This window comes from Rattus norvegicus, chromosome 2 (assembly GCF_036323735.1).
Source record: "Rattus norvegicus strain BN/NHsdMcwi chromosome 2, GRCr8, whole genome shotgun sequence".
Lineage (NCBI taxonomy): Eukaryota > Metazoa > Chordata > Mammalia > Rodentia > Muridae > Rattus > Rattus norvegicus.
In genome coordinates, this window is record NC_086020.1 from 18,998,617 (window position 1) to 19,022,251 (window position 23,635).

Sequence of the window (23,635 nt, forward strand, 5' to 3'; positions counted from 1 at the left end):
AAAACATAAAAAGAAACAGCAGCTAAAACTGCACATCAGATCAAATGGATTTAATAAGCATCTACAGAATATTCCATCTAATAACTATAATGTATCATTGTCAGCAACTCATAAAATGTCTCTAAAATAAATCATTAAAATTTAAAATATATTAAAATAAATTATTATATATAACTAGATTATACTGTAGGAAAATTAGAACTGGATTACCAAAGATGTATGCAAACAGAGATGTTTAAAATTACACTTTTGCAGGAGTAAGTAATTTACTGAAGAGATTGGAAAGATAATTGAAAAATCTCAGAAATAATTTAAAATAAAAGAAAATGTTTGGGACATGATGAAGTCAGTTCTAGTGGGGATATTTGTATATATGAGTTTACATTAAAATCTAAGGAATTCTTAAGTAAACAATTGGCTGATACAAGTCAAAGTCTTAGGAATTAAAAATTCATTTAACAAAATAGAAAATTTAAGCAACTAATCAAGTTGGGGAAAAATCAATGAAATTGATACAACAAAATAACAAATGATCAATGAAACAAAACAATTGTCCTTTGGAAAGCAAGACAAGATTTAGTAGACATAAATTAACAGATATTAGAAATACAAAGGGGATATTGAGATTCCACAGAAATCCAGAGGACAATTAATAAAGAATTTTCTCAAAACGTATTCAAATAAACCTGGAGGAAATACAGAAGAGATATCTGAATTTATATAGAAATTTGACCTATCATTCCTTAAAGAGAGAATGTAAATAAGCTAAACTGCTCTATAATGACCAATGGTATTAAAGAAATAATAAAGACCCGTTGAATTAAAAACAAACATTCAAAATGAAAAAAAAAAAAGAAATGTATAAGCTCATAGGAAAATTTCCTATAATTTTCTACCTGTCTGATTTTTAAAGGCATTCAGAAGGATTGTAGTAATAATTTTCATAAAATTATTTATTTGCATTATTATATTTTTGAGAAATTCATACATTATATTTATATTTTCAATTCTCCTGCCCATTGTTTACCTACTTCCATGTTCACAAAATCTCCCTTAAATTCATAATGATGTCTCTCCTCATACTTTCCCTCCATTCTCTTCAACACCTTATTGCCCCTGTCCACATTCCCACTTGCTCCAAGTCTACTCACACAATATATTATGTTTTCGTTTTTGACAAGAACTCGATCTGTCTCCTTTAGAGTCTTCCTTGTTGTTTTGCCTCTCTAGGTCTGTAGATTGTACCATAATTTTCATTTGGTTAATAGCTAGTATCTACTTATTAAAGAGTACATGCCATGGTTGTGTTTCTGGGTCTGGGTTACCTCGCTCATAATAATTTTTTTTCTAATTCCATTCATTTCCCTGCAAATTTTATGATGCCAGTTTTTAGACAACAGAGTAATACTCCACTGTGGAAACGTCCTACATTTGGTTGGTCTATTCTTTGATTGGGGGACATTTAAGTTGTTTCCAATTTATGAAGTATGAAAAAGTAGTCCAGGATTCTATAAGCATGACATTAGTAAGACCTATTAGCAAATGAAGATTTGGAATTTGGACTGTCCATCTTCTGTAACTAGGCTAGGCTCTCAGTCCTGGAACTGGGACAACAACTTAGCCACAAAACCTTTGACATGCAATCTATCCTACCTGCAAGATGTGTGTGGGGCAGTGGAGGTGCAAAATCTCTAACAGTGACAAACCAATTAGTGGTCTGATTTGAGGCCCATGCCCCAAGATATGTCCTGTACCAACATTGCCTATGACCTGAACCCAGGGGCTTTATAGCCGGGAAACTGAAGATAGAAAAATTAATCAACAAAATGATTCCTAATGATATTCTTCTATTTTCATAATTTGGTGCCTAGCCCAATTGTCACCAAAGTGGTATCTGCTGGCTCTTAGTGGGAGTAGATGCAAAGACTCATAGCCAAACATGAGGCCAAAAGGGAGCTCATCTTACAGATCTTCATCATTTCCTCCACTTGGAGCACAAGGTACCTCATAGAAGAGAAAGAGAAAGAATTGTATGAACCAACAAGTGTTGCAACACCAGGAGAACAGTCTGCAGACATCAAGTGCACAGGAGTCAGGGATTCCACAGGAGCTGAAGGAGTAATTATAAAGCTTGCATGGGATTACCACTATGTCTTCTGCATGCATATTACTAAGTTTTCTGCAAGGCTGTTTTTTTTTGTGGAGTCCTAAACCTGGGAGTAGGGGTATCTCTGACTTTTTTTCTAGTGTTGGAACACTTTTCTCCCATTGAGTTGTCTCCTTTCCCATGTTATGAAACATTGTTCCCAGACTTATTATTATATCTTTTAATGTTATGTTCAGTTGATATCCCGGGGATGCCTTCATTTTTCTTAAGGAAAAAAAGGAAGAGTGAATTTAAGAAGGAAGAAATGTTGGCCAGGAGATGGACAGAAAGGGTGGAGGAAGGAGAAAATGTGGCTGAAGTATTAAAAAACTAGCCAAATAGCTATCTAACTAACTAAATAAGAAAATAAAATATAAAATAAATAAATATTAATGTTTTGTATTTAAAAAACCATAATGATTTATTCTTTAATTATTTATATTATATATACATATATTCATATCTGGCCAAGTAACTAGATATAAAATTAACTTGAAGAAATCAGTAACCTTCCTTTATTCAAATGATGAATGGGATGAGAAAGAACATCCTTCACAATAACCATAAATACTATAAAATAACTTGGTGTAACTCTAACAAAGCAAGTGAAAAATCTGTAAAAGAAGCACGTCAAGTCTCTGGAGAACAAAATTGAAGAAGAACTCATGCTGGGAACAGCATAAGATGACAGGGACTGCCAGCAGTAGGCCGGGATGGAGACATCTCAGAAGCCTGTGGCAGCTCCTTGTAAAGAAGGGTGGTGTCTGAGAACCTGAGAAGCAGGAGACACATCCCTCCAGGAGACCCGCCATCTGAAGTGAGAGGCTGCCTGCAGTAGGCCAGGATGGAGACATCTCAGTAGCCCCCAGCAGCTCTTTGTACAAATGGGTTGTTCCCATTTCTCCTAACCTTAGCCCTGGGCATTGGCTGTATAGATTTCATTTGTGCATGACTGCCTTTCAGTTGGACTTGGTGTGCATAATTATTCTATTACATCTGACTTTCCTACTTCTTTCTCCTACTCTGGTGAATTCTATGAAACTAGATGTTCCTTGATATAATGATTCTTGAACAATTGGAAATTGAGGCATAGGGGTATAGCAAAGTACATCGCTAATGGCACAGATGCATGCTGTGAGTTCTCATCTTGGTAACAATGTAAGAACTGCACAATAAAAGTTCCAGATTAATGTTTGATTTGCAAAGAAACTTTAAAGAAATTATTAGAAAATGAATTAGAGCCAACATTGGGACCCAAAGAAAGGAAAAAGCTATTGAAGTTAGGAAATAACTTATATATAACATTTGAGAGTGGTTCCTGGATAAGTAAGTATAGAATATATAAAATTATATACTAGTAAGACTAAGTCAAAATACTGGGACTCTTACTAGAGTTGTTGTGTATAAGGAACAGAAAAGTAGAGGAACTACTGAGTTAAGGGTTAACTTGATTCTTTCTGGCCACTGCCTGGCAGCTTTGCCTATGTCATTTCTCATTAGAGCTTCACAGGAAAATGCAAGTACCTGACCTTGGAGCTTTGAGCTCTGAAGTATAATAAGTCAAAAGTCAGAATTTAAATAATAATAAGTTTACAATTATTATTACTTTGGCCACAGATCTGGAAATAGGGGAATCTTGAAACGTTGGGGAAAAATTGTAAATCTTTGTTCTTTGTGGGATGTGGTTATTCTTTTGAATTTGATTTGGCAATGATTATACAATGTCTTTTTATACTTGCTTTTCAATTATCAATAAAAGATTGGGCCAAGAGAAAGGCAAGAGAACATGTGGAGAGTGAATGAGAGAGAGCATGTGGAGAGTGAATGAGAGAGAGCATGTGAAGTGAATGTGAGAGTGAATGAAAGAGCATGAGAAGAACATGTGAAGAATGAGTGAAGAGAGAATGTGAGTCATATATGAAGATTGTGTATGTGAATGAAAGGAGAGTGCATGTGGTGTGTGTGAGATATGTTTGATGTGTGTATGAACAGTGTGTGTGAGAATGAAAGGGTAATGAACAGAGGTATGCATGAGTGTGGGAGACTGAGAAAAGCCCAATGGAGAAAAGCAGAGTGCACAAGAGAATGTAAATTATGTGCAACCTCAAGCTGAGAAGAGAGAGAGAGAGAGAGAGAGAGAGAGAGAGAGAGAGAGAGAGAGAGAGGAAACTTTAAGCCTTGAAATTGCCTGTCAGTTTGTACCCAAAGAGTAGTCTGTGTATATATACTATGCACCTTCCAGATATCCCTGGTTCCAGTAGAGAACTCCTATCCTGTTTCGAGGCTGGACCCCAGCAACCTTAGAATATGGGAAGGTCTCCAATGTTCATGGACTAATAGTATTATCATAGTGAAAATGGCCTCTTATCAAAAACAATCTACAGATTCAATGTGGTCCCTATCACAATTCCAACACAGTTCTTCACAAAAATGGGAAGAGCAATTCTCAATTTCATGTAGTAACACAAGAAACCCAAGACAGTCAAAACAATTCTGTACAATAAAATAACAGGGGAAGTCCCCATCTCTGACCTCAAGCTGTACTGAAGAGCAGTAGTGATTAAAACCACATGGTATTGGTACAGAGACAGATAGGGCAATCAATTGAATGTAATCAAAGACACAGAAATAAAGCCACACACCTACCCAAAGTTGATCCTCAACAAAGAAGTCAGAAACATACACTAGAAAAAAGACATAAATGGTGCTGGTGTAACTATCAGTCTGCATGTAGAAAGATGAAACTTGATCCATATTAATCACTTTGTACAAAGCTCAAGTTGGAGTGAAGTAAGAACCTCAACATAACACCAGGTACATTGAGTCTAATGCAATAGAAAGTAGGCAATAGCTTTCAATGCATTGGCATAGGAGAAAATTTCCTAAATAAATCTCTAATAGTTCAGACTCTGAGATCAACAATTAGTAAATGGGACCACTGGAAACAGAGAATTTCTCTAAGGCAAAGTTCACTGCCTATATGACAAAACAGCAACCTACAGAAAAGATCTTTACTAACCTTACATCCTATAGAGGGATAATATTAAAAATAAATGAATATATTCAGGAAGTTAGACTCTAGTAAACCAAAGAACCCACTTAAAAATGGGGCACAGAGATTGAACAGAATTCTCAAAGAGGGATCTCGAGTAGCCAAGAAGTACTTAAAGAAATATTCAATAGCCTTAGTCATCAGGGAAATTCAAAACAAAATGACCCTGAGATTTTTACCTTACACCAATCAGAAATGTCAAGTGACAACACATTCTGGTGAGGATGTTGAGAAAGAGGAATATCCCTACATTGCTTGTGGTATTGCAGACCGGCAGAACCGTTCTGGAAATCCTCAGAAAATTTAAAATATTTCTACCTGAAAACCCACCTATACCACCCCTGGTCATGTACCCAAAAGATACTGCAAAATATCACAAAGACACATGATCTTCTATGTTTATAGCAACCTTATTTGTAATAGCTAGAACCTGGAAGCAACTCAGTTGTTGCTCAACCAGAGAATGGATAGAGAAAATGTGGTTCATTTCCATAATGGAATCCCTATTATTCAGTTGTTAAAAACACAAGCATCATGAATTTTGCAGGCAAATGGATGGAACTAGAAAATGTCATCCAGAATGAGGTAACCCAAGCCCAAAAGGATATACGTGATATGTACTCACTGATAAGTGTATATTAACCAGAGTACAGAATACCCTTGATACATCTGCAGACTCTAAGAAATTCACCAAGAAGAAAGGCCCAAGTGAGGATGCTTCAATCACACTTTTAGAAGGGTGAACAAAATAATCATGGGAGGCAAAAAGAGGTAGGAAACTGGAATGGAGAGGGGAAGTTGAGGGGAATTGGGAACAAGAACATGTATGGGCAGAGACAGGAGAGGAGCCCAGGGGTCTAGAAAAATGAATGGAAATATGTATATGGCTGTGTTGGGGTGGGTTCTGGGGGAACGTCTAGAAATCCCAAGAGACCTGGAAGGAAAAGACTTCCAGGACTCAGTGTGGGTGACCTTAGCAAAAATCCTGAATAATGGGGAGATGGAGCCTAAAGAGCCCATCTCCAATAGTTAGACAGAACTGCCAGTAGAGGGATGGAGATACCATCTAACTTCAAAAAGTGTTGACCAAAAATTATTCCTGTCTAAAATAAATGCAGGGACAAAAATGGAGTAGAGACTGAAGAAATGACTGACTAAGGACCAGACCAAACTTGGATCCATCTCATGACTGCTCACCAGTTACTGACACTATGATGATCCTATATTATGCTTGCTAACAGGATCTAGCATCTAAGAGGCTCTACCAACAGCTGACTGAGACAGATGCAGATACTCACAGTCAAGACTGGGGTCAGAGACACCTATGGAAGAGTTAGAGAAAGGATTGAAGGAATGGAAGGTGTGACAGTTTGTATAGGCTTGGCCTAGAGAGTGGAACTATTTGGAGGTATGGCCTTGTTGGAATAGATGTGTCACTGTGAGTGGGGGCTTTAGTACCCTAGCCCTGGCTGTTTGAAAGCTGTTTTTCTGCCAACACCCTTCAACTTAAGATGTAGAACTCTTGCAGCTAACCACTGGACTGAACAAGGGGGCCCAAATGCAGAAGTTAAAGAAAAGACTGAAGGAGCTGAAGGGGTTTGTTTGCAATACCATAGGAAGAAAAACAGTATCAACCAAACAGACTCCACCAGAACTCCCAGGGACTAAACCACCAACCAATCACTACACATGGAGAGACCCACGATTCTAATAACATATGTAGCAGAGGGTGGTGTTGTCCAGCATCAACAGGAGGAAAAACCCTTGGGCCTTTGCAGGCTCATTTCCCCAGTGTAGGGGAATGCACTGAGGTTGGAGTGGGTGGGTGGGAATTGGAGCATTCTCATAGAAGCAGAGGGAGGAGGTATGGGAGAAGGGGGAAAGGAGATAACATTTGAAGTGAAAATACATAAAATATCCAGGAAAAATAAAATTAAAAAAATATAGGTAGAAATCTATGCAAATATTTAGCAGCTGTATATGATGGATGTTATATATGACCCATATTCATTATTAATGTAGTTGCAAACTGTAAATAATATATTAAATGATAAAGAATTTTACAAATAAATAAATAAATAAAGGAAGGAAGGAGGCAAAGAAGGAAGGAAGGAAGGAAGGAAGGAAGGAAGGAAGGAAGGAAGGAATATTTCTAACTCTTCGCTCCTCCTGTAGCATGCCTGCCCAGACACTGCCAGGCCCCTGCCCTGATGGTAATGGATTAAACCTCTGAACCTGTAAGCCAGCCCCAATTAAATGTTGTTCTTTATAAGAGTTGCCTTGGTCATGGTATCTGTTCATGGCCATAAAACTCTATCTAAGACAGAAGTAGATGATGACCCCATAGGAAGACCAACCATGTCAACTAATCTGGACTCCTGGCAGTTCTTAGACACTAAGCCAACAACCAGAGAGCATATGTGGCTTGATTCTAGGCCCCTGCCACGTATGTAGTAGAACTGCTTCATCTGACTTCAGCTGGAGAGTATGCGTCTAATCCTGTAGAGGCTTGATACCCCAGGGATGGGGGTTGTTCAGGATTGGGCACCCTCTCAGAGGCCAAGGGAAGGGATTATAAGAGAAACAAATCTGTGAGGTGGGCCATGGAATGGGGAAATATATCAAAAGTAGATAAATAAAATAATTAATAAAACATAAATATATGAAATATACAACATACAAATATATCAAGCTCCTATGAACATAAAAATTCATAATGCCTTATTATTTAATTATTGATGTTATATTAACATATATTAATGTATAGATATTATCTACTTGTCTCACTTATTGTTATTTGTATGTTCATGAGTTATTAAAGGTTGAGCACTTGGAGTTCAATAATTTATCAGGGTGTTATCCAGGGTAGGAAACAATAAGTCTCCCTCTCTCAACAGCTATTAATTGCCTGTAGATCTTTAGCTAGGGTTAGGTCCATGTAATATTTTTCTTATGTTGTTATGTCAAATGATATTATTTTTCAAGACTTGTTTAGCATTTTGATGAAATTTTGTGGTTGTCATGTCCCTACCATATATAGAAGACATTTCACAGCTGAATTTCTGGTCTTTTGCTCTTATAATATTTTCTCCCCTCATCTACAGTGCTCCCTGAGCCTCAGGTGTAGTGGCTGTGCTGCTGCAGATGTATTAATTGAGGCAACACACTCTATGGGCAATTGTAATGTATACTTTGGCCAATTGTTCACTTTTCTAATAGTCTGTAGAAGAACAAAGCTCTGATAAGGAGTAAGAGATACTCTTAGCTGTTTTTAAAAGTCTAAATAGTTATTAAGAGTTATAGTAGTTTCATAAAAAGCAGTAATGAGTCCTAGTCTAGATACCCTGACTTAACAAGAAATTATTAGTTGGCTGGGTTTAGACATGCATTTCTTCCTATTTCCTATTTCTAATGAGTCTCACCTAGCAAAACACTGCAATGTCCTTAAAGGCTCAGCCCAAATGTCCACTAGGTGAGAAACTTTCCAGACACTCATGTATGTATCAGTGATTCACTTCTGTCTTTCCACAACTCTTTATTATTACAGACTTATAAACTGGCATACTAAGTATGATACTATTGAGAGATGAGGAAAACATAGAAGATGAGAACTCATAGAAAGATGTAGTTTGAGGGTATCTTCTTGGTCATATTATGTTGACTTTAATAATCCTTACTCTTTTCCCCAATTCTTCCATCGTTTATGATGTGAATGCTTTACTTCTACTACTGTATCCTACTAATATAGGGAATAGCACTGCTGGAACTCTGAACCTTGATAAATAATTCCTCCCTTGTCATTCTCTGGAATTTGGAGCATAACAATATAAAAAATGCATAATATACTTTAGTAGACATGGGAACAAATATAATATATAAGAATATATATATAATATATGACAAGTACTTGGGCTAGCTGGATAGCACATTAACTCTATTTTAATTTTTGAGGAAGTACCATACTGTATTATATAATGGCTATAATAATTCACAGTATCATCAAAAGATTCTAGTATGTTATGCTTCATATCAACATCTGAGACCATCTTTAGAGCAAAGAAGGGAAAAACAGGTGATATAAGTTTTCAAATGTAATTATTATTGTTAATATGTTGGTTTTTAACATAATTATGTTGGCTAATGTTAATGTTAATTTAACTAAATTTAGATTGTTGTGGAAACCTAGGGTATCTCCAGAATACCTTATGTCATGGAGACACAAGGATATTTAGAGAAGGTTTAAATAAAGAGCAGATACCCAATCTCAATATGGGTAGAGCCATCCCATAATTGGCACAAAATATGTAAGCAGACAGTGTCACAGACATTTCTGTGCTTTCTGACTTGAAAATGGATTGTGATCATCCACAGTACCCTTCTTTTGTTGTGCTTTTCTCAGCAAGATAGAGTGGATTGTACTTTTAAACTGTGACAGCCCCCTCTCCTCCCCACACACAAATATCCTAACTTTGTTTTATTCTGTTATTTCCCACTAGTGAATATTATTACTAATGTAGAAAGTTAGCACCAGGTAACCAGCAGTACTCCAAGTGACAACTTTCTATATTTCTCGTGTTAAACATGGTGACTTCCTGGTTCGTAAGTTTTTGAAACTGGTTCATAGAAAAGTACAAGTTACAGAAGACAAACTAATATAAAAAGAGCTAATTAATCATTGAAGATAGAGTCTAAAATATCAGAATGCTGGAATAAATGCCGAAGGTAAATTTTATTGGATATTTTATGTATTTTCATTTGAAATGTTATCCTTTTTCCTGGTCCCCTCTTTCCCATCTCTCCTCCCCTTGCTTCTTTAAGGATGCTCTAACTCCACACACAACATGCCTGGCATTCCCCGACACTGAGGTATCAAGTCTTCACAGGACCAGGGGCTTCTCATCCTATTAATGCCGTCCTCTGCTACATATGCGGCTAGAGCCATGGGTACCTTAGTTAGTTAGAAAGAGATCAAATTACTGGGATACCAACAGGGATAGACAAATCCCTCATTGTTGGCTTCCACTCTTCCCCTCATTTCTACAGATTCTCTGGAAAGTAAACCATAATCTCTGTCTTACCTTAAGATTTAAATAACATGTGAAAAAGTGGGGGTATCCTGGCTTTCTTGAATCCCATTAGTGAAAAACTACCTTCTCTTGGTCAATGCAATGGAATTTGGCCTTGAGTGGAGATGTGACATTCTGATGCCCAACGATTAGAATATTGTATTACATTTTCTCCTTTAATCATTAACCTCCCTGGGCCCATCATTCCATAGTTGACTTCAATGAGTATATTCTAAGATGATGGGAGGGATAATTTTCCACTTATTCATACAGCTTTTTGTACTGTTTTAATCACAGCAGTAATAACCCCACCCCCTTTTATATATAACTAAAATATAAGACTTCTTTTTCCTTATTTCTGTCAGAATTCTGGATACTGGCCCAAAATCCAAGCCTCATTTTTCTCATACCTGTGGATTTCTCATTGTTTCCTAAAGACAATTTCTCCTCTTTCAATTTCATCAGCTGTTTGCCAACTTTAATGGCTACACCTGCATGCTTTCTTGGATTCTAATTCAAACGATTTCACTTTGTCTATTTCTCCTCCTTTTCTTCATTGTTCTAGCAACTGCTGAAATCTAAGACATGCTTGCTCTGTTGTTGCTCTGTGCAGAAGCAATTGCAAACCTTTTGACTCTTTTCTAACTTTCTTTATTACCAAGACTTAAAAGCTCACAACAGAAACCCAGTGTTCGGAAAGACAGGGCTATATGAGGAAATTGGCTAGAGGACATTCATATTATATTCACGCAAGAGTTTCTCATAATTCTCCCTATGTTCTGAGAAATTATTTAAGGATAAACTGAAATGTAAATGAACGGTTTATTTGGTGGAGGATTCAGCTATGATGTAAAATTTTATAACTGATCTTGTTCAGATATATACTGTACAAAAGTCAAAGATTTGAAAATTCCCAGCTTTAGAGAGAAAAAGTATAATAATTTAAGTTGCAGGTGAAGAGAGTTGTGATCGTTTGTATATTCAGAGCAGGGAGTGGCATTATTAGAAGGTGTGGCTCTGTTGGAGTACATTATGTCACTGAGGGTGTGGACTTTAAGACCCTTATCTTAGTTGCCTGGAAGTGAGTATTCTGTTAGCAGCCTTAATATGAAGATGTAGAACTCTCAGCTCCTCCTGCCCCATGCCTACATGGATGCTGCCATGTTCCTGCCTTGATGAATGGCCTGAACCTCTGAACCTGTAAGCCAGCCCCAATTAAATGTTGTCATTTATCAGAGTTGCCTTGGTCATAGTATCTGTTCATAGCAGTAAAACTCTAAGACTATAGATATTTATTACTGTAATTTTTAAATACATTACAACACTAAATAGAAATACCATGCTAGGGATTGATACAGGTACTGTGGTGGTAAGAACACACCCAATGAATGCTCAAAGTTTATAAAACTTATGAAAATGAGTGTAAAGGAGAAAGCTTAAACTAAGAACATCCATTAGTCGCATATTATGCTTAAAAATAACCATGGATGCATTTTCCAGGGATTAGCACACAATGACTTCTCAAATTGTAATTCAAGGAATCCTTCTTTAGCTAGCCAAACATCTGACACCATTGGCATTGTATTAATTTAGCAAACAAGAAAGGTGCAAGAGTGACATGGTCAAGGAAGCCGGCACCAAGACTTTAGAATGCCACAATGGAGAGGTACTGTGAGACACTGAATGATTTTGAAGGTGAAACTTAAGTTGAAAAGGAGACTTCATGCAACTGTTAATACTTTAGGATATCTTTTGAAGAAAGCTGAAAGCATAGAGTACAGCAGGCATAGAAGAGAAGGGATGAATGCTACACATAACAGAAAGAGAACAAGGATGTTCAAGCTAGGCAGGTGAGACAATCTCATTATGAACAACAGACCGTGATTGTGGGTCTACATTGTTTAGTTTTTACCATTTTCTTTTCTTTCTTAGAATAAGTCTTACATCTGTATGACCTTTTCTTATCTGTTCATAATTATTACTTTTAGAATAGGAACATTTATTTATTGAACATACATTGGACTTATATAATTAAAGGTGGGGAGCACAAAATAAAAAGAATAACTTGGACCTTAGGAAAAACTCCAGAGTTTTGGATACGTATTTTGCATTGAAGAAAAATAATAAAACTTTAGTGATGATGAGTCAATTCTTACCACTAAGTGAGATATATTTCAGTAGCAATTTTCAAAAGGTACATTCATGATGGATAATATTCATTATCAATTTTGCTCAATTTAGAATTATACATCTAGATGTGTACATGAGTATGTAAATAATTGGAGTCAACCTACCCTAATATGAGAGACACCATACCATAGTTTCAGATAGAAGAAAAAGAAGAAAGAATGTAGAGAAGCACCATTCACCTCTTTCTATTTATTACTGTAGCTGTAATATATTAAATTTCCTTTACTTTCTATTACAATGTTTTCTCAAGGCCAATAAACTGTCTGCCAAATTTAGATCCTAAGTAGCACCTTTCTGACTTAAGTTCCTTTCATCTCATGTCATATCACAATAACAAGGAGATATTTAAATTTTAAATTGCTGTGATAAAACATCATGACTAAATTGATTATTTGAGGAGAACTAGGGTTTTTATAGCTTACAGTTCTCACTTCTCAGGTAACATCCCATAATTAAAGTAAGTCAGGATAATAAATCAAGAAAAACACCTAGAAGTGAGAACAGAGGCAGAGGACATGTGGGAGTAGTGGTGTAGACTGGGTTGTTGGCTTGGCTTGACCAGCCTGATTTCCTTTAGCATTCTGCATCATCCACTGAGGGTTGACACTGTTCACATTGATCTGGGCCCTCCCATGTCAGTTATCAATTAAGAAAATTCACCATGGACTTCTGAAGCCTAATTGGTAGGGCATTTTCTGAACTAAGGTTGCCTTTTTCTAAATCAACTAGCTTGTATCATTTTTGCAAAAAACTAGGAAGCACATATTATAGACTAAAGTATCAGGTAAAAAGTTATCCATGTTTGGAATAATAGGTAATTGATTTGGAGAAATAACAAATTTAAATAATGATGCTCTACTCAAATTAATTTTTGTCTAATTAATATTTTCTTCTCACAAAGAAAATCTATGAATCCTGACATGCAACTGTGATCATTTTTAAGTGTTTCAAAGTGTAAATACTTAACTTTCTGGAAACAGAATTATCTAATCATGGATTTCAGAAAAAGTGTGCTTATTACCAAAAATTATGAGGAAATTATCTATGTGTAACAACACATTTGGTTTCTTAATGATTAAAATAAGGCTATTGCTAGGTAAACGATCACTCTCTGAAAATTGAAAACAGGCACATTGTCATGGACAACACCAACACAACTCATTGAATGTAGAGAAATTGAGCTGTTGCGTGCTGGGATCCTTCACCCTTGTGTTCTAGTCTTTTTGGTGCTAGAAGGTAATTCTGAAGTATGCTGAAAAGTAAATATTAATACTAACCCAGTCACGAAACCCTGCACTTAAAATCTGTTGCCCATCAAGATGTGTTGGGGCAGTGATGGTACAGAATTTTGGGAGTGGCTAACCAATGTTTGCTTTTACTTGAGGACAACACCTTAAAAGGGAGCTCATTCAAGTCACTACTTGAATGGCCAGAAGCTAGAAATTTGGTAGCTCAGAGACCTAGGGTAAAACAAAACACAACTGGTTTTTAAAAATCAAAAAATTCTATTGATATTCGGCTGTACTCATAGATTTGTTCCACGTACAGTAATCATCAGAGAAGTTTCTTCTGGCAGCAGATGGGAGAGGATGCAGAGATTCACAGTCAGATACTATGTGGACAGAGATTCTAAACTGAAGGTCTCTGTAGGGTATCTTTGTTCAGAGCTCCAGGAATCCCACAGAAGAGGATAAAGAAAGATTGTAGGAGACATAGGGGATGAATACATCAGCAAATCATGACCAGTGAATCAACTAGGCAGGGAACATATAGGTTCACAGAGTGTGGCAGTGGGCAACGATCTGCGCAAAGGTCATATATATATATATATATATTGTGGCTGTTAGCTTGTTGTTTCTTGTGGGACTTCTACCTAATGATGGGAATTTGTGTGTGTGTGTGTGTGTGTGTGTGTGTGTGTGTGTGTGTGTGTGTGTGTGTGTGTGACTCTTTTGCCTGCTCCTGCTCTTGGGACTCTTTTCCTCCTGAATGGGTAGTTTGCTCAGCTTGGGTATAAGAACATTTGCCATGACAGTTTTGTTTTGTCATGTTTGGTAGTCACTTGAAGGCTTGCTCTCTTCACACTACAGGACAGGGGCTAGTGGGTCTGGAGAAGAGAAAATGTGGCCAGTGGGGAGCTGGGACAAGTGAAGGGAGAAGGAGCCTTCAGAGTGTATTATATGAGAAAATAATCTATTTTCAAGAAAAATAAAAGGTAATAAATGGCAACATTATTTATGGTGGTATCAGCTTGTTCTGATTTGGTATGGTAAATTTAAAATAACTTGGAAATATTAAATGTGATTAGACATGAATTTGCATTTTTATCTTAATGTAATAGGTATCAGGATTATATTAAAAATGTTGTTTTATTCATATGCATACCTGGTTGAATAGATATGAACAGATGGTAGCTTTATTTGGACTCAAACTGGTAAGAAGTGAATATGAATGAAAGAATTGAAGATGCACTGAGATATGTAAGGACTGATTGCACCACAGGAGATTTACACACGAGGTAAAACCAACAACCAGGCTCAGGCTTCTGAGCATTAATGTGTTCAGATCCTGGCTTTGATAAAATGAGGGAAATGCAAAGTATAGTACCAAGAATTCTATGTTAGAAAGGCTCTTTTAATTATGACATTTTATGATAATAATAATAATAAAGGTAATAATAAATAATAAAATGTTTAACATACTGTGTTAGTTAATGACATATTTCATTTTTGACTCTCCAAATTACTTCCTTGAATTAATACTCTATTTTTAATCATATAATGTTTATTTTTAACCCACAACACATTTTATATGATTTATGACAATTTATTCTTCTTTAAATGATTAATCAACAAACATATCTTACATTTCCATATATGATGATAGCCAGTTAGTATTATTTCTGAACAATTAAATTTATATATGCTATACATTTATTGAGATATCCAGTATGAAACTTGGAAACTTTTCTCCTAAATACATACCACTCTATTTATATTAGAGAAAACAAAATCTTTTTTACATATGAGACCTCAAAACCCTGGCTTTTAACCTTGTGTCACCTTCTTTCTTGTTATTGCTAGATGCACATGTCCCTGCAGTCTGACATTGTAATTGTACATCTGTTAAATGAATTCAATTAATTATCTTTTTTTTGTGGTCAAAATTTACATTGAGTCTAACATATCTTGGCAATTATTTTCCTACAATTACCAACACAATTTTTGTTCTTCTACAATCCAATCACTTACCAAAGTTATCATTTGTACACTTCCTGTTTTGTTATATTGACATTTCTTCTTCCTTTTGAATTTACAGTTAATGATTTGCTTATTCAGAGATAAATCAAAATGCTAGGAGAATTTTCAATCTCCTTGTTTATGTTGTTTGATAAGCATATGGATTTGATGGAATGGTAAAAATTATTTTTGAAAATAATTGAAATGCATAGTGTTTTATTATTTTTTTAAATTAATCATTTTATCCATTTACATTTCAAATGATATTCCCCTTCCCGGTTACCCCTCCTCAACCACTCCATCCCAAACTGTATCTCCCCTATCCCCTTTGCCTCTGTCGGGGTGCTCCTCCACCTACTCACTCCTATCACACCCTCTAGCATCCCTCTATGCTGGGATATCAAGCTCCCTCCCCTCCCACTGATGTCAGATAAGGCCATCATCTGCTACATATGTATCTGTAGTCCTGGTTCCTACTATGAATACTCTTTGGTTGGTGATTTAGTCCCTGGGAGCCCAGCCTGGTCCAGTTAGTTGATACAGTTTTTCTTGTGGGTTTGCAATCCCCTTCAGCTCCTTCAGTCCTTCCCCTATCTCTTTTATTTTGGTGCTCAGGCTCATTCTGATGGTTAGCTGTATCTGCATCTGAAATGGTCAGGGGCTGGTAGAATCTCTCAGGAAACAGCCGTATCAGTCTCCTTATCAGGCTCCATATCAGGCTTTCTTATTCTCTTTACTGTATTTCTAGTTTCAAGATTTATTAGCAGTATAGTTACAGGCAGGATATTCTGCAACATATCCTTCTTGTGTTGATAACTTTGCCTTTACACAACATTTCAAAAGTATCTTATTTACTCTAGCTCTAGTTTTAGGGGTATATACTGGAAGGTTCTATTAAGGTGACTTAAAAATTAGAAGAGTAATAGTGGAAGTAAGATAGTCAGAATAATGAAGGATGGATAAATTGATGTCTATTTCAAAAGCAGGTTTAACTGTACAGAGAGACAGAGATGAAACAGAAAGACAGACAGACACACACACACACACACACACACACAGAGAGAGAGAGAGAGAGAGAGAGAGAGAGAGATTAACATAGTCAATAGAGGGATGACATTTAGATTTTCAATGTGTATTTTATCTTGTTTATGACTGCAGGGTACTAGAGTGATTAAATGTCTGGAGACATTGATGAGATATTTTATGAAGTTATTCCATCCACATGCAATATTCAGTTTATGTCTGGCCTATGCACATATGCAAATCTTACATTTCAATATATAACTATAGCCAATTAGAATTCTTTATCTCTGAAAATTTAAATTTACATCTGTTATATCAGTTGTGAAACTTGTAATTTTTCTCACAACTCCACACTTCTTCTTATGTATCAGAGGAAAAAATTCTCTTTACATATATTTCTCTATTATCTATTGCCTAAGGGATGAAGCATGGTGTGGTTATCGTCTATACTAATGTTTATTAATATGATTCCCTTACATTATAGTTATCTCCTTTCTTATTCTCACTAATATTTCTTTACTTCAAAAAAGCTATTCTTTTCGATTGGCATCAGTAAGTCTTGTTTAAGAATAACAGTCTTGAGATGCACTACAAATCTTTCACAAGGCAAACAGAGCATAAAATGCTAGAAATCATAAAGATATAGTGAGATATCAGAAATTAATATCTCACAAATTATCTTGCCATAGGGATATGCCTTTAGAAAGGTCACTTCCATATTGAATTGTTTGCTATTTGGCAAACAAACAAACCAAAAAAAAAACCAACTTAGAGATGCAGGGTATAGTCTGGAAGGCAGATATCATTAGGAAGATAAATGAGTACAATCTTTTCTTCCTATTTTTTGAATCACTGGAAAGCAAAAAGCAATGCATCAGCTTAGAAATAGAAGTGAAATCTAAGCTCTGAAATGCACTCCTCTGCATAGGGAGACTGCTCACAAAGTCAAGCTACTAGCAACATGTCTAGGCTGAAATAACACTCACAACTTCTTAAAGTGAATGTGAAAGTTATCTTTAGACAATTTGCTTATTTCTTTAATACAAATCCAATGGCCCATTTAGCTCATTAAGTAGAAGAAATTTTCTTGAATATACTACATTATTTATCTGTGTGGCTTCTTATTAACTTTTGACATAGAAATCTGATTTGTAGTTTAAGTATACTTGGTCCTGCTTTTAATATTATCATGTTTGCTTTAGAGTTCGATTACTGGAAATAGCACGGTTGTCTATATGAGGAGAGTTTTTCTTTCTTTTAAGGAGTTTTGTTATAAGAACTCAAGGGAGAGTCTGTAGTGTCCTAAAATGAGGATTCTATTACTTGAAACAATAAAAGTTTAACTATACTAATTAAATGATTAAGTTGAAAATATTTTCCAAACTATTATGTTATAAATATACTAATAATGCAATCAACAGAACTTTAGTTTAAAATCTAGATCCTTCAACTTTTCCTCAAGAGAACATTATTTAGATAGTACATGTGCGATGTATGTGTTTGTATATATACACATGTGTGTATATTTGCATGAAAATGTGCACATGCACAAGGAACCCAGAAGTTAACATTAAGTATCATCCTCAGTCACTGTCCTTCCTTAAAAAAATTTTATTTACTTATTTTACTTAATTTTTTTATATAGTTCAGAGGTTTAATCCATTGTCATTATGTCAGGAAACATGGCAGCACACAGATAGACATGGTAGTGATGAGGTAACTGAGAGCTCTACATCTGGATCATCAAGCAAGCAGGAAGAGAGAGTAAGCCAGGGGTTTGAATAGAGTTTCTAAAACATGAAAAGCCTATTCCCAGTGACACACTTCCTCCAACAAGGTCACACCTATTCCACGAAGGCCAAATCTCCCAATAGTGCTACTCATTGTAAACCTATGAGAGCCATTTTCACTCAAAGGATCACAGCAGCTCTTGAAATCTGTTCTTCAAAGAGGTTTCCCCAAGATCAGCAGCGTAAAGGCCCAAAAGATCCTTTCAGCTGATCCTGCCAAGCACTAGGATGTAGTAACTAGTCCATAATTAAGATTTTCCCATTAAAAGCTGAATTGTCCCAGTTTATTTCCAGCCAATTATGTAGAAGTATACAAAATAACAGCCAAATTGGATGACTTCACCAGTCAGAGAGCATGCCTGTCTGTGCCTGTTAGCTATAGATTTTAGCTGGGACACCACACTTCCAGAATCTCCTTGTTTAGAGCCTTGGCCACTTACACTATCTGGGCTTGTCCAGGCTGAACTGGGATTTCTCGACTCCTGGAAAATGATATATTTGGGGCTTCTTGTAAAAACACAAATCCTTTCATATTCTCCATTACCATAGCAATATAAGCATGAATTTCTTTGTGTTTAGCATTTAATAAATGCAGAGCTCTTGGTGAGTCCCTGAAAGCCTTCCTCAGGCTTTGCAAACTAATGGGGCTGAAGACTAATATACAGGCTCTTGCTGATTGAATGCCTGAGAATTACACTCTCATTTTTTCCCCATCTTTATTAAATTGGGTATTTCTAATTTACATTTCAAGTGTTATCCCCTTTCCTGGTTTCCAGGCCAACATCCCCCTAATCCCTCCCCCCCTTTGATATGGGTGTTCCCTCCCCATCCCCCCCAATTACCATCCTCTGCCCAACAATCAATTTCACTGGGGGTCCAGCCTTGGCAGGAAAAAGGGCTTGCCTTTCCACTGGTGCCTCTATTAGGCTATTCATTGCTACCTATGAGTTTGGAGTCCAGGATCAGTCCTTGTGTAGTCTTTGGGTAGTGGGTTAGTCCCTGGTACACTCTCATTTTTATTTTTTGATTTTGTTTGTTTGCTTGCTTTTGTTTTTTGGTTTTCTTCTCTCTCTCTCTCTCTCTCTCTCTCTCTGGTTTTGTTTTGTTTTATTACCTTTAAACTTTTTTATTGGATTTTTAAAATTTACATTGCAAATGTTATCCCCTTTCCTAGTTTCCCATCCAAAACCCCCTATCAAACAGTCCCTTCCCCTTCTTCTACTAGGGTATTCCCTCACCAATCAACCACATCCTGCATCCAGCATCCCAGCCTGACATTCCCCAACACTGAGGAGTCCAGCCTTGGCAGGACCAAGGCCTTTTCCTTGAATTGGTTTCCAACAAGGCCATCCTCTGCTACATATGCAGATGGAGCTATGGGTCTGTACATGTGTACTCTTTGAGTGGTGTTTTAGTCCCTGGGAGCTCTGGTTGATTGGTATTGTTGTTCTCATGGGGTTGCAAGCCCCTTTAGCTCCTTCAGTGGTTTCTCTAACTCCTTCAATGAGGACCCTGTTATCGGTTCAGTGATTGGCTGATAGCATTCAGCTCTATTTTTAATGCTCTGGCTGAATCTCTCAGGAGACAGCTATATCAGGCTCCTGTCAGCCTTCAGTTTTGGCATCAATAATATCGTGTGTGTTTGGTGGCTGTATGTTTATGGTTTGGATCCCCAGGTTGGGCTAGCTCTGAAAGGCCATTCCTACAGTCTCTGCTCCAAACTTTTCCCCTCTATCTCCTCCTATGAATATTTTTCTTTCCCCTTTTAAGAAGTACTGAAACATCCACACTTTGTTTGTCCTCCTTCTTGAGCTTCATGTGGTCTGTGGATTATATCTTGGGTAATTCAAGCTTTTGGGCTAATATCCACTTATCAGTGAGTGCACACAATGTGCAATTTTTGTGATTGGGTTAAATCATTCAAGATGATATTTACTAGTTCTATCCATTTGCCTATGAATTTCATGAAGTCATTGATTTTAATAGGTGAATTTTATGGATGTGCCACATTTTTTTTATCCATTCCTCTGTTGAAGGGCATCTGGGTTCATTCCAGCTTCTGGCTATTATAACTAAGGCTGCTATGAACATAGTGGAGCACATATGTGTTTTGGTTGTATGTTGGAGTATGGTTTGGGTACATGCCTAGGAGTGGTATATCTGGGTCCAATTTTTTTCTGAGAAACCTTCAAACTGATTTTTAGAGCAGTTGTTCCAGCTTGCAATCCTATCAACCTTGGAAGAGTGTTCCTCTTTCTCACCATCAACAGCTGACACCTGAGTTTTGATGTTAGCCATTCTGCCTGGTATAAGGTGGTTGTCAGTGTTGTTTTGATTTGCATTTCCCTGATGAGTAAGGATGATGAACATTTCTTTAGGTACCTCTCAACCATTTAATATTCCTCAGCTGAGACTTCTTTGTTCAGCTCTGTACCTCATTTCTAATAGGGTTATTTGATTCTCTGGAGTCTGACGTCTTGCGTTCTTTGTATATATTGGATATTAGTCATCTATCAGATGTAGGATTGGTAAAGAACTTTTCTCAAACTGTTGGCTGTGGGTTTGTCCTAATGACAGTATCCTTTGCCTTACAGAAGCTTTTCAATTTTATGAGGTACCATTTGTGGATTCTTGATGTTAGAGCATAATCCATTGGTATACTGTTCAGCAAAATTTCCACAGTGCTCATGTGTTCAAGGCTCTTCCCCTCTTTTTCTTCTACCAGTTTGAGTGTATCTGGTTTTATGTGTAGGTCCTTAATCCACTTGGACTTGATCTTTGTACAAGGCAATAAGAATGGATTGATTTGCATTCTTCTACATGCTGAACTATTTGAACCAGTATCATTTGTTGAAAATGCTATCTTTTTCCCACTGGATGTTTTAGCTCCTGTGTCAAAAATCAAGTGACCAAAGGGGTGTAGGTTCATTTCTGGGTCTTCAATTCTATTCCACTGATCTACCTGCCTGTCTCTGTACCACTATCATACAGTTTTTAATCACTATTGCTCTTTAATACTGTTTGAGGTCAGGGATTGTGATTCCCCCAGAATTTCTTTTATTGTTGAGGATAATTTTTGCTATCCCGAGTTTTTTGTTATTCCAAATGAATTTTCAAACTGCTCTTTCTAACTCTATGAAGAATGGAGTTGGAATTTTGGTGGGGATTGCATTGAATCTATAGATTGCTTTGGGTAAGATGGCCATTTTTACTGTATTAATCATGTTGATCCATAAGCATGTAAGATCTTTCCATTTTCTGAGATCTTCGTCAATTTATTTCTTCAGAGACTAGATGTTCTTGTCATACAGATCTTTCAGTTGCTTGGTTAGATTCAATCTGAGGTACTTTGTGTTATTTGTGACTGTATTGAATGGTGTTGTCTTTTTAATTACTTTCTCAGCCTGTTTATCCTCTGAGTAGAGGAAGCCTATCGATTTGTTTGAGTTAAATTTTCTATCAATCCACTTTGCTGATGTTATTTATCAGACTTAGTGGTGGAACTTTTGGGGGTCACTTAAGTATACTATCATATTGTTTGCAAATAGTGATATTTTGACGTCTTTCTTTCCAATTTGTATCCCTTTGACCTCTTTTTGTTGTCAGATTGCTCTGGCTCGGACTTCAAGTATTATATTGAATAAGGAGTGAGAGTTGGCAGTCTTGTCTAGTCCCTGATTTTAGTAGCATTGCTTCAAGTTTCTCTCCATGTGGTTTGATGTTGGCTACTAGTTTTCTGTATCTTGTTTTTACTATGTTTTGGTATGGGACTTGAATTCCTGATCTTTCCAAAACTTTTTACATGAAGGGGTGTTGAATCTTGTCAAATGCTTTCTCAGCATCTAATAAGATGATCACGTGGATTTTATCTTTGAGTTTGTTTATATAGTGGGTTAACTTGATGGATTTCTGTTTATTGAACCATCCCTGAATCCCTCGAATGAAGCCTACTTGGTCATGATGGGTGACTGTTCTGATGTGTCCTTGGATTTGGTTTTTGACTAACTAGTAGGCACACAGAGAAAATCCAAATTAACAAAATCGGAAATGTAATGGGAGGCATAAAAACACAATCTAAGCAAATAAAAAAAATCATCAGATCCTACTACAAAAACCTATATTCAACATAACTGGAAAATCTGGGTGAAATGGACAATTTTCTTGACAGATACCAGGTACCAAAGTTAAGTCAGGAGAAGATAACTATCTAAACAACCTCATCACTCCTAAAGAAATAGAAGCATTTATTAAAAGTTTCCCATCTAAAACGAGTCCAGGACAAGATAGGGCAGCATTCTAGGCTACAGCAGTATGTGAATTTGAAGCTGACTGGATCTGACTGTGGAATGGCAACCCCATCCCTCCACTTAATGTCCTGTCTTTCTACTGGAAGTAGACTCTATAAATTTCATCTCCACACTGTTGGGTATTTCATCTAAGTCCCTCCCTTTGAATCCTGAGAGTCTCTCACATCCCACATCTATGATACATTCTAGAGGGTCCCTCCACCTCCTAACTACTGAGATTGCTGGTTTTCGTTCATTTTGCTGCCCCTCAGTGCTTCACTCCTGTCCCCCACCAAATACCTGACCATGCTCCCTTTTTCTTCTCCTTCAACCCCTCTCCCACACAGGTGCCTCCCTCTCTCTCCCTTGCCACCAGATTGCTTTCCTCTTCCTCTCAAGTAGGATTGAAACATCCTTACTTGGGTCCTTTGGTTTGTTAACCTTGAGCTATGAGGACTGTCTCCTGGGTATTCTGTACTTTTTTGGCCAATATCCACTTATTAGTGAGTACATGTCATGCATGACCTTTTGGGTCTGTGTTACCTTACTCAGGATGATATTTCCCAGTTGCATCCATTTCCTTGTAAACCTCATGGTATCCTTGTTCTCAATGGCTGAGTAGTACTCCTTTGTGCAAATTAATCATATTTTCTTTATCCATTCTTCCATTATGGGACATCTGGGTTGTTTCTAGCTTCTGGCTATCACAGATATGACTGCTATGAATATAGTGCAGCATGTGACCCTGTGGCATAGTGGGGAATCTGTTGAGTATAATAGTGGAACAGCTATATTTTCAGGTAGATCTATTTCTAATTTTCTGAGGAAACTCCAGATTGATTT